We start from the raw sequence: 14,808 nt of genomic DNA, 5'->3' as shown, positions 1-14,808 counted from the left end.
CCGATAAAGTTGGAGTTCTCGCATAATCATCCAATAAACCAACGTTTTCGTGCGGCTAATGATACGGTGCTCGTAATAACCTCACAATGTGTACGCATACCGTCGAAAAAATAGTGACAGCTGGAACCAACAGAAATTCACGACGAATATTTCGAGAACATACTTCGGTGAATTTTTGGACGCTGTGAGCGGAATTTCTTTGCGAGGAGACATTAGGAAGGCTTGGCGAGATTGGTACTCTTCTCAGTGGTGTGTCACTGCCAGGACTCTTAGTTGCTTTGCCTCACTCGCCAGCTTTAGCTCTCGGCTGGTTCATGGTCTAAAAGTTTACGCACTGATGTGGCTGGGTCCTATTTTGTTTCTATATGAGTAAAATGATCTGGACTATTCATAGAGCTTAGGCTTTCGGGCTGTAGAGTGGACAAGGTCGACGGATGGATTGGTGGTGTTATGCCGCTGAGAGATGCTAGTTTTTCCCGGCTTTTATTTTGATTCCTCGCAAAGACAACGCACACTCGATGAGGGTACATCTCTCTGTATTAATATTCGAGGAATGTATTCCATGTTGTGCAAAACTCTTTGCAAAGGGACGATATGGTCGCCGTGTCGGGTCGTTGTGCTATTCAGTGGTGTGCCATCGTCTGGACACGCTGTCATTTCGCTTTTTGCACCGAAGGTCCTCGTCTCAAAGGTGGCTCGTCCGTCAGTCTAATTTGGAAGTAAGGGCTTTTGGGCTAAATAGTGGTAAAGTTTGGCGGTTGACCTTTTGGTGGCGCACTGCTGAGTGACGCTTCTGTCTGGCTCGGCTTTCATATTGGCCCACTGCAGAGAAAGTTTACGTTCGAACGGGCTAGTCTTATAAAATATGAGACTGGACCAGGTCAATATCGAGCGGAATGTAAATCACAGGCTTTATCAATCCCAATGACAAGGACTGTGATTCGGGCGACAATGTTACCTTACTCGCTGTCATTAGTGTAAGGTCTAAGGGGTGAGACACAGCTGTCCTCTCAGTGGCTTTCTAGAATTTACAGTCTAATGAAACGAGGTTGACGCCAGTCACTCTTTGCTTTCTGCCCTAAGGATTAGCTATCATTTTGGTACCTAATCATAGGGATCAGTTTGCTCGCCTGGAGTGATTCGTGTAGAGCGTAAGGCAATAGGTTGAGGAGGAGATGAGGTCCTGAAAAGGGCTTCAAGATTTTCATGATGACAGGGTAGCACAAAGGATCCCATGATCTGTGTGCATTGATCAGAAATGATCACACTAACTGATTAAATCTAAATCTAGGCACTAAATGTGTAGATTGTCACTCGATGCCATAGGACAAGTGTGAAAATACACATAGTGTGCATTGATCACCTAGTGGCATACAACGTTTTTCTCAAAAAGGTGATGAGAGTTGATAGAAAGACATTTTTTCACCCGAACTGTCATCAGATAAAGCATCAACCAAACTTCGTTTCTACATGACGTTTTGAGTAGAGAAAAGAAGGTTAATAACACCTCACATATGAAAGTAGTTATTTGTACACCGAGGGAAAAAAAAAAAAGTGGAAATAGTGTGGTCAGAACGTCAACACAACATTTTTTACAACAAAGGCTCTCGAAGTTTCAGCTGAAAAAACTGTTTAATAATTTTTCCTTGGTCGCGGAGAATGACCCTGGTGTAATAATAAGATGTTTAAGATGATTCTAAAAATGTCCTCAGATAAGATACACATAAGAGAAAAACACAACCATTTTTCCCGGAAAAAATCAGCTATGTGCGAAATTTTTAAACGGCCCTGCCAACGGCGATTATTTTAAGAATTCTTAGACATGAAGCGAAGCGGAATTCTATCCAACAAAATATTTTCTCTGGTGGCAGACTTTTGTTGCAATTTTCTGTTTTTCTCGTCTTATTGTCCAAATAACAAATCTAAAGATTTAATGATGAAAATCACGAAAACGTTGCGTAAAGAAAGAAAAGTACACACACACACAACACATACAATTTTTCATGTACTACGCCTCTGCTGCAGGTAACAATTTGATGATTTCGGATCAATATTTAGATAAATAGCTATTTACAAGCATCTATCTATATCGTTGTGGTACATTTTCGTTTATCTGTGTAAATATTAAATGCATATATAGCTGCAGCAGCAGCCATGTCTTAATGACACCTTAAATACCGTAAGGAAATCCGGTGACTCAGACTTCATTTTTCTAACAATGTGTGACCTAGTAAATAACCGTATTTTTGCAGGTTCTTTACGAAATAAAAACACAGGGGAAAATCACAAGAAAATATTTTTCAGAGATTCAATGGTGCATTGTCTGTTATTAGAAAACGTTGCAATACAACGGAATACCATTTTTCGTTTCTTTTCTTTCGTTTTTGTACTTGTAGTTTCCCTAGAAAATTTCTCATCATTGCTCATCAGGCTACGATTTTTCACTGCTCCGGAGAAGATTGACTGTATATTACATTGTGTGTATTTTCTGTTCGTACATCTACATAAGTATACCATACATTATACATCAATTCAATACGTACTCGTCAGTCACTCACGTTATATTCATTGGATAGAATCAGGTCATCTACTTAAAAGAAATTCAAAATTACTCCAACATTCGCTTGAGCACTTTGCAGTCTAGTCTTTTCATACAAAACAAGGCATCAGAACAGTCGGAGCGTTTGCTGCGACTTAGCCCCGTACGACCCGTAATCCTATTTCGTCCGTAACCATAATACGTCCGTAGCCGTAATACGCCCGGAACCCTAATACGTCTACAACCCTCTAAAAAATAGCGCAATTACGAAAGCCCGTACGAAGTACCTCTCAAATAAAACCAACAATTTACGATATTATTTTAGAAACCCAAATTTTTTTGCCAACTTTCCATTGGGTATTCAATTATCTCTCAAATAAAACAAAAATTAGCAAAATCGGATGAGATTTACTCGATTTATGTGCAAAAAACACTTAGGGCCGAGTAGCGGCCTTAGTGCAAGGGCCCAAATTTGAAACTTTTTTTGCCATCATTCTATTCGGCATTCAATTATCTCTCAAATGAAACAAAAACTAGCAAAATCGGATGAGATTTACTCGATTTATGTGCAAAAAACACTTAGGGCCGCGTAGCGGCCTTAGTCCAAGAGCCCAAATTTGAAACTTTTTTCGCCATCATTCTATTCGGCATTCAATTATCTCTCAAATTAAACAAAAACTAGCAAAATCGAATGAGATTTACTCGATTTATGTGCAAAAAATACTTAGGGCCGAGTAGCGGCCTTAGTCCAAGGGCCCAAATTTGAAAGTTTTTTCGACACGTTCTTTGCGGTATTCAATTACCTTCCATAAAAAACTAAATCTAGCAAAATCGGATGAGATTTACTCGATTTATGTGCAAAAAACACTTAGGGCCGAGTAACGACCTGTGAGCCTTCCCAACAAGCCCACGTTGCATCTTACCCAAAAACAATGTTCAGCAACTTTGTTCTACTCGTCAATACCTTTCATTTGATATATCACAAGCAGCTATTGCGTGCGTATTTCGGTAGATATCGTCGAAAGACTGAAAAACACCTATAGGGCCCTAGCTCTGGAAGGGCCGACCCTACCATGCCTATTTTCGAACTTGACCTTACTTTTGTCGATACCAATCGGGGAAAAAAAGAATTTTGAAAAAAGGTTGTGATTTGCTCAAGCTAGAGGGGTCTCATACGGACGGACGGACAGACATTTTTTTTATTGCGGATTCGTCATCTATTAACATAACCAAATGCTTTGCCCTTACTGTCTGCTTCCAATTCGACGTGTTACAAACGGCATATTAATCTTATAAGCCCCCAGTACTTCGTACGGGGCTAAAAAGTTCCACAACCGCAGAATTGCTCACACACGAATTGTAGTAAACTTTATGAGGCACAAGCGGATCGTTATGGATTCGAAAAATGTAACTTGCTATTTGGATCATCCCCAGAGTTAAGATTAGATTTGAAATGTGGGGACGCCTCTATACATAAAAGCAGAAATCCAGATCTAAGATCTATTGTTTCCAACTCCCCAGCCTTACTCCTCCCATAACTTGAACTTCCCAGTCTTCCCAATCCGAGCTTGCGGGTTGGCTAAAAGCAGTTATCGAAACTAGTGGCTCAAAACCGCATGACTGAATTTACGAATATAACTAGGTTGCCCCATGCGATAGTTGAATAAAAGAAAGGAATTCAAGTAAAATGAACCGAAAGTATTTTTCCAGGTACTGGATCATTTTCGCAGGTAGTGAACCTCTACGTAATGGACCACTTTCACATGGGGTAGCCAGTAACTGTTATTCACATCTTTTTTTTGTTTTGGATGTAAAGTTGCTGTAAACGCTTCGCAAATGGAATCAAATTTTTTCCCCTATACGTGCAGAAAAACTTCGAAAAATTGTAAAATCACATTACATCAATGGTCGAGAAACGCATGTAACTGTAACATGGACCGATTAGTTGATAAACATTTAATTTCAATTTAACGTGAACAATTTAATTTATTCGAAATTATAAGCTATGGCTGCAGTGGACCACATGTAATAACATAATTCGACCGAATGAGAATCTATTAAAATCATTGTCGCGTTACTTGATACATAATAAAAAAAGCATATGCTGGCCCATGAATCCCATGATTCGGGCATAATGATTTTCCGCATCAACAAGTGAAGCAGTCGGTACACACGTACATTTTCAACGGAAAATTGACCGATTATTGAATGCTTTTCGGAAACCATTCTAAAGGATTTTTATTGGAAATGTTACGGAAAATTGAGAATAGTCATTCACAGCAAGTAAGGGATGAACAGTTGATAATACTATTAAAGATAGGAAATTTTATTTCATTTTTAAATCACCGCCGAGTTAGTTTTCTGACTTAAACGGTTTCAGATGCGAAATATAGAAATCGTGCACAACAGATACAAATTTTGGTCTGTGTGGAGATTACTTTCGATTTGCCAGGAGAGGAATTACGGCTGCGTTTCTCTATTCTCTATTCTTCAAGATAGAGAAATATTGTGCACATTCTGTGCACAGAAAATGTACAAAATGAGTACGTAATAGGGCGTATCGAATTTTGCAAATTTTAAGGACCGCGATAGCCTGTGTGCGGAAAACGTATATCATCGAAAACTGTGTCCGGACATGTGGTTGATGGATCCAATGGAGCCATGGAAGAAGTCCCCCCGGGCGACTTTAAGTTTCCGAATGTCATAATTCGGAAAGTTGAGAGTATTTTTGAAAACAATTTTCTAGCGGAATGTAGAGCTTTGAAAACTCTACAAAACTACCGAAGAAACCGATGGTCCAAAAGGTGTCACTGCCAAGATTGCCTAACATCGAAAATGTGACCTTTTGGTTTTTGACTTATATTTCCTGAGAGACAAATGATTTTGTTTAGCCTGTGGTATGAGGTGGTAGAGGAGGTCGAGCACTACCAGTACACTAGGCATGTCCCGATCGGATATACTCTTGAAATCACTTTTATAACATTTGTGAATGGAATTTTTAAGAGTGGCCCACGAAGCAAGTGCAGACACTGCAATCGGTACTGGTGAGTCGATGACACCTTGGCCAGTAAGTATGCATAATATTCCATGACAGTAGCTGAACTCTTTCACAAAATATTTGTTATTTCGATGTGGCACATGTGTATTGAAACACTTTACTACGAACTTCAATTTTTCGTAAATATGTCGAAAAATATGTATAATCTGTGTATTTGCAACGAAATCGACTTCTTACTACTATTCGTGGGTGAAATAACTAATTAAATCGATTATTTCTCGTTTTTCTCATAAATTCAATTTATTCAGATTTTGTAGTACAAAGTGTGCCACATCGAAATCACAGATATTTTGTGAAAAAGTTCAGCTACTGTCGTGGAGTATTATGCATACTTACTGGCCAAGGTGTCCTCGACTCAACAGCACCGGTTGCAGTGTCTGCACTTGCTTCGTGAGCGACGTGGCCACTCTTAAAAATTCCATTCACAAATGTTATAAAAGTGATTTCAAGAGTATATCCGATCGGGACATGCCTAGTGTACTGGTAGTGCTCGACCTCCTCTACCACCTCATACCACAGGCTAAACAAAATCATTTGTCTCTCAGGAAATATAAGTCAAAAACCAAAAGGTCACATTTTCGATGTTAGGCAATCTTGGCAGTGACACCTTTTGGACCATCGGTTTCTTCGGTAGTTTTGTAGAGTTTTCAAAGCTCTACATTCCGCTAGAAAATTGTTTTCAAAAATACTCTCAACTTTCCGAATTATGTCATTCGGAAACTTAAAGTCGCCCGGGGGGACTTCTTCCATGGCTCCATTGGATCCATCAACCACATGCCCGGACAGGCTATCGCGGTCCTTAAAATTTGCAAAATTCGATACGCCCTAGTACGTAATGTACACAAAACTTATATTTCGCAGTTTTCTTTCATTTCTCTATGGAATAGCCCGTAAAATGAGCCGTCACAACACATACACTCGCGGAATTTTCAAAACCGACACATTTTCTGTTTCGTGGTTTACTGGTTTTTTGTGCGTTTTGCATGGAGAAATCAGAAACTCAAGTAAAACACAAAAGCAGAAAAATTGTCGGCTTTCAAAATTCCTTGTGTGTATTTGCCCGAACTTCGACTATATTTTAAGTTTTCAATTTGCTGTGTAAATCGGGACAATAGGGACTTTGGTCACATACCAAAGTCAAGTCTTTAGGTATAGTTTCCACTTAAAAAGAGCACTCCGTTTAGCCTCCGTTTACATGACAGTTGTAAAATAGAACAAAAGAACTGTCACGTACACGGAGTAAAAAATTTTCAGGGACTTATGCACGACTACAATTTTTTTTTCGTACCGGCTTCATTCGCGCCCCATGAAATCGACCAGCCCCACTACAGACATCCCACTTGGTCAACAAATCTCACGCACACCGGAAGCAGCACTTCATTTCCATGACTTTCCCATTGATAAAAATGTTATTTCATGCCAGTTCAGTGTACTAATAACAGTTTCAAATTGCAAACTTATTTTTAATTTTGATCGTCTCTTCAAAGAGCACACTTTTTGCGCACAAAAAACATTCCCTTTTTACATTTGTGTCACCATCACATGCTTGGTAAACGATTCATCACGAATTCATGCTACTTATTTATAAATCATCTCAAAAGTATGTAAAGCTCTCGTTGTTAAGCATATACTTCAACAGAATAAATAAATAAAATGGAAGAAAAAAAAAAGCTGTGACGAAGAAGAAGAAGAAGAAGAAGAAGTAGACATGGATAAATTGACTTATATTTTCCTCATTTAAAACCGAGTAAAACTCACAGGTATAAAACATAGAAATTGCTATAAAATACCATTTAGATACCGCCGAATTTCGGCAATAGGGTGTTTCACTTCGTTATAACAGTAACGCAGGTGTGTTGATAATCTATTGTTGTCCCACAGATCAACTGTACTAACTTGACACTGAAACAATAGCGTACCACAGCGAAAACTATGTTAAATGTCCGAAGTAAGACATTGACAATGTCAATTTGAAGTATTTAGTACTACCATGTAGTGTAGTGTCACATATTACCATGTACTACAACGCAGAATTTCGGCAAATTTCAATGTTTTCCACCCATTGTCTTCTTTCAAAGCATTAAAAGAATTTTTGCTAGAACGTTCTACGCTAAACTTCAAAAAGTCACACCAAAAAGCCATTTCATTCGACTCTGTTTTTGTTGATGACACAAAATGCGATTGATTATTTCACAGACAATAGAATGTCAATGAAGAGCCTTTCCATGACTTGAAAAAAAAAAAACTTTAAAAAAACGATCCGTTTAGTTTTAACGACATTCGACTGTGGTACATAAATCTAAAAATGTGCTAAGCAGCAACAATAAAATTTTGTTCAACCCCTGCTGTAATGTACGTCTTTTTATTTATGATAAATGAAATATACCCTACGCACGTTAATGATGATTTCAAATCACAAATTATAGTGCGCATCTGTACCACCACGGAAAGTATAAAAATACGAAAAATCACCCACAATGTGAACAGTCAAAATGGAAAAAAAAGAAGAAAAATGTGGAAAACTCATGGGAGATATCCATGGAGAAAACAGAACAGAAAGAAAGAACAAGATTTTTTTTTCTTTCTTTCTTTTCTTTTTGTTTAAACAATATCCAAAACATTATCTACTAAAACTTAATAGAAAATATATATTTTGCGCTTTATTGCAATTGAGAATTTTGATATTTTATTGGAGATGACGGAGATGGAATGCAATTTACTCATTCATACACACTAGAATCCGTAATTCATTTTACAGATTTATTCCTGAAATTCGCGAACTCGAGACAGATTGTGATGATGATGATGATGATATAAATGAAGAAGGTGTGTGTTGAAAAGGAGTTTATTCGAGAAAAAAAAAAAATTACCAATAAATCCAATCGGTTTAAACATATATCCGAGGCAGCCTAATTTCACACCATCCACTGTGCTTACAGATGAGTGGCACTTATGAAATACGTCACAGCACACAGTATCAGAACAAGGTTTCTATTCAATTTCACGTATTATTAACACAAACTTTTTTTTGTGTTCGCTTTTTTCTGCTGTTCTTTTCTCTTGTCAATTCAATTTTGCATATCGAAAACGATACTACGGGTAACAATTTCGTAAATTTTTTGTCTTAAATTTAATTTTATTTCGCTTCTTTCAAATTTTAATTATTTACGTGTCTGAATAGAAAATGAAAAAAAAAATATTTATTAGCTCAATAAAACGCACACACACAATTTTTCCTTTTCCTTTCTTTTTTTCTTTCAAATTTTTTGTGCTGAAAAAAGCCAAAGCAAACCGCGGATAAGCACTTCGATATTCTTCGAGAGTCTCATTTTAACTGGGCTGGTGACTTTCACATAGCATTTTCCCAATCGTATGAAAAATCCATTCGGTTTTTACGTTTTACCGATCGGATTCCATTCGCTCACACATTTTCCAGTCATTTCCAGTCATTTGCAATTCGCTTGCGCGTTACACAAAAATGGTTCAGATATATTTTTTTTACACAAAACACTGGTGTACCACGGCGATGAAATTCCAAATTATCGTGAACTTCGTTTTGTCAAGTTAGCTTTTCTTGTATGCACTGCACTGCACAGGGGTGTAACTTAGAACGATTTTTATTGTCGCTGCTCAGAAGAACATTTTTGTTTTTTGACCAGCCCTGTGAATGTCGTTCAAAAACATCGACTCGTTTTTTAATTTTCTGAATGAGCTCATTACCGACAATACCACAACATGTACCGAAATATTTTTTGAACCGGTGGGTGGCGAATTAAAGTCGCATTTGCGTCTAGTTCTCCAATTAATTTAATTAAAATCTGATTCTTATTGTAAAAAAAAACTTGGAACGAGCCGAACAATTCTTATGATCTGGAATTTTGATTACCCAACGCAGATCCAGTCAAATAAATCGACAAACATTTTAAATGCAAATTTAACCGATTTCTGTGATACAATTGGAAATTCCAGATCATACGAATTGTTCGGCTCGTTCCAAGGTTTTTTTAGCCCCGTACGAAGTACGAAGGGGCTTATAGGATTACGATGCCGTGTGTAATTGATGGAATTCGAAGCAGACGGTAAGGGCAAAGTGTTTGCCTATGTTCATAGATGACGAATCCGCAATAAAAATTTGGGCCGTCTGTCCGTCTGTCCGTCTGTCCGTCTGTCCGTCACGTCGATATCTTGAGTAAATCAAATCCGATTTCAAAAATTTTTTTTTCCCTGAAAGATAGTCAAAATAGTGAGGCTAAGTTCGAAGATGGGCATATTCGGGTCGGCCCTTCGTGAGTTAGGGCCACCTAAGTGATTTAAGGTCTTTTGGTGATATTTATGGCAAAATAAACGATGGAAATGTAAATGACACGGCAAATGATAGGTATTGTTAATACCAATCCAGGAAAAAAAAAAGTTTTTTAAAATCGGGTGAGTGGACCGTGAGTTAGGGCCTTAGAAGTGAAAAGCTGCTAGGGCCCTATGTGTATTTTACATTGAACTCGAGTAAATTTCATTCGTTTTTCGTAATTTTTGTGTCATTTGGAAGGTAATCAAAGGCCGAATAGAATGTTGTTGAAAAAAAATTAAATTTGGGTCCTCGGACTAAGGCCGCTACTAGGGCCCTATGCGTATTTTACATACAACTCGAGTAAATTTCATCCGTTTTTCGTAATTTTTGTTTCATTTGAAAGATAATCGAACAGCGAATAGAATGTTGTTGAAAAAAAAAATTAAATTTGGGTCCTTGGACTAAGGCCGCTACTAGGGCCCTATGTGTATTTTACATATAACTCGAGCAAATTTCATCCGTTTTTCGTAATTTTTGTTTCATTTGGAAGGTAATCAAAGGCCGAATAGAATGTTGTTGAAAAAAAATTAAATTTGGGTCCTCGGACTAAGGCCGCTACTAGGGCCCTATGTGTATTTTACATATAACTCGAGCAAATTTCATCCGTTTTTCGTAATTTTTGTTTCATTTGGAAGGTAATCAAAGGCCGAATAGAATGTAGTTGAAAAATAAATTAAATTTGGGTCCTTGGACTAAGGCCGCTACTAGGGCCCTATGTGTATTTTACATATAACTCGAGCAAATTTCATCCGTTTTTCGTAATTTTTGTTTCATTTGGAAGGTAATCAAAGGCCGAATAGAATGTAGTTGAAAAATAAATTAAATTTGGATCCTCGGACTGAGGCCGATACTAGGCCCTATGTGTATTTATACTCAATAAATTAAAATTTTAGGGCTATTTGAAATTTTGGTTTTATTTGAAAGGAACGTCGTACGGGGCTTCGTAATTGCGCTATGTGCAATTTCTAAGATGTACACATTACATAATAATTTTACTTTAACTACTTTAACCGGCGCATAGGCTTACGGTCAAAGTAGGGTGACAGACGCACTAGGGTCACGTACGCAATAGATATACGGGTTTGTACGGGGCTCAGTCGCAGCAAACGCTCCGACTGTTCTGATGGCTCGTTTTTAAATAATATCAAATTTTTATTAATTTAATTAAAGAAATAGATGCCCTAAACGAGTAATTATTCCGTGGACCAGCTGGTAATCGATCAAATGGTAATTTACAGCCAGGTTCTACACTGAAATTCAACTTGACAAAATCAAAACCAAAATCTGCTGCCTTTTTCATATAGTTCGTTAATGTTATAGTTTTCGGCAACAACGATTTTCTGTTATAGTAACTTTCAATTGTCTTCGGCAATTGCCTAAAATCGATGGTATTTTACGACAATTTTTATGGTAAAGTGATATGCACTGTTGTAGGATTTGGCAGAGCGATCCAATTCAATTGATATGGTACTACGATAAAATGCGATTACAATTGTTGTTTTTCATCGTCCACAATTCGCAACCAAGGTTTCTTTAGCAAATCAATTGATTTCTTATTCTGAAAAAAAGCAATAAACATTCCCTACAAAATAGAAATCGAAATGCAAAAATCGAGTAATCAAAATTGGTCGAAATTGAGTGAATTGTATAGCGCGTCATCGCATTGACTGTTTTTGTATGTTGGTCATGGATACTGAAACAGTGTTTTCAATGTTCAAATTTAGAGAGTACGAAGAGAGCGCGAGAGTATTATGACTGGAAGTTTTCAGCATTACTTTCTTTAACGGAGATGTTTGTTAAGTAAGAAAATTTTGGAACGAATTTCGGATAAATAACAAATTGATCATTTTGATGTTGAGCAAATCGAATTTGATGTCTAATAAAAAGTGACATCTGAAATTTCGAATAAACTTTTACCGAAATGATGACACAGGAAAAGGTTCCACAATTTAATTTGATTGTTCGTTTTGTGAAGCAACAAAAATTGCACAATATATTCTCAACATGTATTTTGTTAGAGCAGCGAGTGTCTATGTGCTATCAAGTACAAAGCAAAAACATTTGCTCGAAATTAAAGTACATGTTGGCTGTATGTATTACATGCACGTTATGAAATAATTAAACATAATAGATTTTTATCTCACTGATTTATACATATACACAAACCGCACACATTAGATGAGTAATCCTAATATCCACAGGTATATATGTATACCAAAACGAATCAAAAGTATATTTTTAGATAAAAAAAAATTGAGATCTTCTGCTGAATGTTTTGAATTAAACTTATGTGCATGATGCGGCTACACTCCTGATTTTATACGAAAAGTTCATTAAACATCAGCATACATAAATGTGTGTGATGTGTAAACCTCCGAGCATTTTTATTTTTTGTTGAAAAACTAATTATCAATGTGACGGATTTGATTTTTGCCATTCAATGCTGTCGTATACTTTGTGGTATATCATGGACGACTTTTCAATAAAATTTTGATCTCTTAGGGATCATCATTCATAAGTTGACGTAACGTTTTTTCAGTGCTTTCATCACAAGTGAATCTTCAATAACTGAAAAAATCGAACTACCCGAAGTTGAAACTATGTTCTACCCCACACTCCCCCTTCAATATACCGTTATGGGTAATTTTATCGTTATTCATGCCGTAAGTGTGCCTAACATTTGAATTTCAAATGGACGAATCGATGAAATACATTTCAACGCTTCATTGCATGAAAGTGACGGCTGCGTTAGAAAGCATATTACGCACTTTACATTTTGAATTTCGATCTAATTGTTATAAAGAAACGCTTTTTTTATGTTGTAAATTTTTTTGCTACAGTCATGATTATGGCTGGTGCAGCGGATCGAATCCAAGGGAGATCAATAAAGTAGAATCTACGAACGAAGTATCTTCATTTACCGGTCCAACATAAGGGCGACACAACATTGAGTAATTATGAAACTAGTGTCTATCAGTTGCACTACGCCTAGCGTCACATCTCAAACAGTCTCACAAACTGCAATGAACAGCAAATTTAACTTATCCAAAAAATATTGAGACCGAAATTGGACGAATGAATAATTGAGATCAAAACGAGACTGTTGAGGGACCTAAATTGACGATCTCAATGAGACCGGAATTTCACTCGGGTTGTGTCTTCGATTTAGTCTTTGTGTTACATGCAATTGTTTGTTAGTAATGTATTCAGTCAATTAGGAGAAAAACCCGTTGATGTAGTGCGTTGGCGTTTTTATTTTCTACCAACTTTATGTTGAAGCAACGCAATTCAAGCAAACGTGATCAAAGCGACAGCCGTCAAATAGAGTACTATTTTGGATGAAACGATTTTTACCAGTGTTTTACACAACTTGTGTGACAAACTGTCAAGTTTCAGTACCTAACATTTAAAAGAAAAGCTTTCACCAAGAAAAGTAATGAAATTTGTGCAACGTCATGTCTTTATATCTTTTGACCAATTAACACTTAAGAAAAGCTTCCCAGAGGCAACATACACTTTTCGTTTTTTTTCCATCGTCGGTTGACTATTAAATTTATTAAATAAAAGTCCTAGCGGTGTTGTTGACTTCTTAAATTAATTTGTTTATCCAGCGTTAGAATGTCTCGACTTTGCCGCTCATTTCTAGAACATTATAAAAAAAACGTTGACTGTTTTGGCTTCATTTAGCGAATTCGATCTCAGAACTCTCCTCCAGCTGATCTCCCATGTTGGTGTCCGATATTTTGGTGAGGTCGAGTTTTTACTATTTGCAGACCTTTGTCATTTTATTATGATAGCGTTGACTGCATAGAGGTAGAAGTAACAAAAGACGGCACGAAAATATCTTAAAACTTTTTTTTTGGAGAAGGTGAGAATCAGGCATGAGCGCCGCCGAAAATAAGCCGCCGAATAAGCCGCCGCCGGCCATTTTTGAGCAAGCCGCGCCGCAGCCGAGCCGGTGCCAAAAACACGGCTCAAGCCGGCTTGAAACGGCTGGAAAATGAAATAAAGATTTCGAAAGGTGAATGGGTGAAATAATTTTGAAAACCGAGATTCCCGTTGATCCTAAGCAGCTCAAGTACTTTTTGAATTTTTTTTTCAAAATTAAGAAAATTTTGAAAATTTTCTTAAATTTTCATGAATTTTCCAGAATGGTATATTACGTCCTCGCTTCTAAGTTTGTTGTTTTGGCAAGTATGACCTTTGCGGAACGAGCCGAAGGCGCATAATCAGTTAATTCACAAATTTGAGAAAACTTTATCGATCTTTGCGAATTTTCTCGATTTTTTTTCTTTTCAATTTTTACTTGATTTTCGTGAGCTTTCGATTTCTTCTCGAAAACCATTTTCTTAATGAGTTAAATGAGTGTACTGGAGCATGATTTTCCATTTAGTTCAAGTTTTGAGGCAATAAAACTTGACGTGTTAGTGAACCTTAGACTTAGAGACTTGCTTGTAACAAGACCAGTTCCACTTGCACTTTGAACAACCTAATCTACCTACATTTTCGCTTTCCGTACAATTTCATTTTCATGCTTACTAGTTCATTTTCCATGAATTTATCTAAACGTTTTTATTTAAAAAAAAAGTTAAAAGAAACCTCCAGCCGAGCCGCTTTAAGCCGGCTCAAGCCGACTTTTTCGCCGCCGCCGAGAAATTTTTTTCGGCTAGCCGCCGCCGAGGTTTCTCCGTCGGCGCTCATGCCTGGTGAGAATGGTCAAATGTCCATGGACACCCGAAAATTTGCAGTTTTTAATTTTTTGTGACTTGAAGTTGTTCCAGACTTTAGTTTGAAAAGTGGTTTTTCTAAACTCTGACGAAATGAGCAACTTCTGTTGGCTTTTTTGAGAAAAACTCGGTATGTAGT

General features: G+C 37.1%; 1 protein-coding gene across 2 annotated transcripts in view; it reads right to left on the bottom strand.

Moving 5' to 3' along the window:
• The window catches only part of LOC119067016 (regulator of G-protein signaling 9), a 41,246-nt gene extending 32,235 nt beyond the window's left edge, over positions 1 to 9,011 (bottom strand). The window contains exon 1 of one of the 2 annotated variants that reach the window (XM_037169741.1): positions 8,468 to 9,011. The gene's annotated coding sequence lies outside the window, so the exon portion shown is untranslated. The remainder of the gene's footprint in view (positions 1 to 8,467) is intronic. The other variant, XM_037169743.1, reaches the window with a different exon arrangement.
• Positions 9,012 to 14,808: the final 5,797 nt, after the last annotated feature.

Source organism: Bradysia coprophila (assembly GCF_014529535.1).
Source record: "Bradysia coprophila strain Holo2 chromosome X unlocalized genomic scaffold, BU_Bcop_v1 contig_117, whole genome shotgun sequence".
Taxonomy (NCBI): Eukaryota; Metazoa; Arthropoda; class Insecta; order Diptera; family Sciaridae; genus Bradysia; species Bradysia coprophila.
Note: the sequence above shows the minus strand (reverse complement) of the source record. Positions and strands in the feature narration are given on the sequence as shown.